We start from the raw sequence: 2500 nt of genomic DNA on the forward strand, positions 1-2500 counted from the left end.
GTGTGTGTGTGTGTGTGTGTGTGTATGGGGGGGGGGGTCGTGGGGCTATGCTACACAGAAGGAGAGCAACATTCCATCACAGTGCCATTCAAATTCCCAGGGATTACTATATAGTTCCACGATCTCTACATGTAGAAATCCCCATGCGCTCACCTCTTTGATTTTTAAAGGATTTTCAACACACACAGAACTGGCAGAGGGAGAGGCAAAGCAGCTACCACATATGAGAGAGTTTCTACTTAATGAGCGCAGAAATACACACACATACACACACACTCTCAAAGTGTGTGAAGGAAGACACTGGCCCTTCTATCAATGGTCATTTTCAACAAATCTCTCAACCACAACAGGTTGTATATTATACAGCGGTTTATCAAGGCACCCACAGTGCTTTACAGTAAGTAACTTTTATTTGTATAGTGCATTTATCTATGCATACAGTGCAACCCAAATGCTCCACACACATTGATTTGGCACACAAGACAAAAGATGCCAGGACGGAGAGGTGTAATCGCCAGCGTACCCATGACACCAAGACAGACAACACACAAAATTAACAAATATTAAAATAAATAAATAATAAGAAAAAAAAAAAAGAAAGAAAATTCCATGTTAACTTAGTCCAATTGGTTGCATCTAAGTTATGTAGATTTGAAAAATGTCCAAGGGCAATGATGATGATGATGATGGCGATGACAGTACACTAACCACCCACATGTAGCACCCACCTGGGTGATGCACGGCAGCCATTATGTGCCAGAGTGCTCACCACACACCAGCTTGAGTGAGGAAATGAATGAATGAGCCAATGACAGTCTCCCATGGATGGCGGCTGCTTAGTGTGCTTGCTGGCTAGCTCTATATGTGCTCTTGCACAGGTGCCATTAGGTCTATGCATAGTTGTGTAGGTGGCTTTCTATGTTGACTTTTTACAGCTGCATGTACTGCTCTCGGGTGCGGAATAGGTGCTTGGAAATGTATATTTTGTGCCAGTGCCTGTACATATGTGTGCGAGTGGAATAACATAATTTGCTGGTAAACATGGTTTATCATGTTCTCAACATGCAATATAAATCTGACAGCATAGTTTCTTTCTGCCTCCCACACATTCTCTCTCTCTCTCTCACACACACACACACACACACACACACACACACACACACACACACACACACACACACACACACACACACACACACACATACACACACATTTGAATGCTTTTATTTGGATCTGAAAGGCAAGCAAGGAAAACAAGATCCAATTACTCTGGGAAGAGTCATTAATAAGGTGGCAGGTCTACATGGCTCACATACTTTTACAGGTCCTTCCATTTATAATACTCAGCACATTAAGGATAAACAAAACTCTCCGTCTCCATATTTGCATGCTCCCTATAATGGCTGAAACAGAGCAGAATTTTGCAAGTCTTTTTGCCTCCTTTTTTTGCAGCCCCCCTAACTGCATCCACCTGACCGCATTCTTATGGACATGGCCTAAACTTCCAAACACCAGGGTTACAAGTTTACAGTTGTATCCAAGTTGGTGAATGAGATCTACCAATGGTTGATATTTTAATAGTTTGAAATAGTAGCAAGTGTCCATATACAGGTGAAAACAGCAGCCCACCTCAACGATAAATACAGATTTCATAGCCTCATTTACAATTGCAATGTCAGGAATATTTTTAAAATAGTCACTGTCAGATGTGTTATGATGGAACCAGTTAAGTTTTACAGTGCTGTGCTTGTAAGTCTCTTCTCTGTCATGTCCATAGTTTATCTTTTGCAAATCCTTTGCAACCAGATCGACCAGACGGTCGTGTCTGGCCACATACATTCTTTTGTAGTTGTAGCATCCGTTTAGTATGTGAGCAACGGTTTCATTTTCTTGCTGAGTTGGGTGTAATATACAGTAGGGTTCATGCTTTGATGGGTACCGTGTTGCCAGATTGTACCTAGTTGGGAGACACTGTAGTCTTGCTTTAATTATGAATATTAGGATGTCATCTGAGATTGAAGGGTTTGTCAGGACAGAATGGGACACTAGTGGCCGGCAAATTGGAGTAATGCAAGTTTTCCTTGCAGTCTGAGGCCCGTCCAGTGCTGTCACACACACACACACACACACAGAGCTGAAGTGACACACTTCTTTTGATGCATTGCAGCAGAGATAGATGGAACAAGATGAAGAAGGAGAGAGAGAGGGAGAGAGAGAGAGAGGGAGAGAGAGATTCACATGTTTATTTCCACATTGCTGTATGTCTATTTTCTTTCTTTTCTTATTCTACTATCATATTCAGCAACTATGCTTTTGGGAAACGGACCCCAGGTCCAGGAAAAATACGATTTTATTAGGTTGAAGCAGCAAATGAGTTTCTTGTAGGCTACTCTAAATAGTGGAATAAATGTTTCTTTTCCCATCTTTGGAAAAACACAAGCTGTACTGGGCCCAGTTGGACCCGGAAAAAGAATTACCTGCACATTGTTGCATCATGACT

At 41.8% G+C, this 2500-nt stretch overlaps 1 protein-coding gene across 1 annotated transcript in view; it reads right to left on the bottom strand.

The window, feature by feature from the left end:
* The window catches only part of grik4 (glutamate receptor, ionotropic, kainate 4), a 166033-nt gene that overhangs the window by 55983 nt on the left and 107550 nt on the right, over window positions 1–2500 (bottom strand). The window lies entirely within an intron of this gene.

The sequence above is a fragment of the Alosa pseudoharengus genome, unplaced genomic scaffold (assembly GCF_046254945.1).
Source record: "Alosa pseudoharengus isolate Yale_2024_CS ecotype anadromous, Long Island Sound unplaced genomic scaffold, YU_APseudo_1.1 YU_APseudo_1.1_scf_18, whole genome shotgun sequence".
NCBI classification, from domain to species: Eukaryota; Metazoa; Chordata; class Actinopteri; order Clupeiformes; family Clupeidae; genus Alosa; species Alosa pseudoharengus.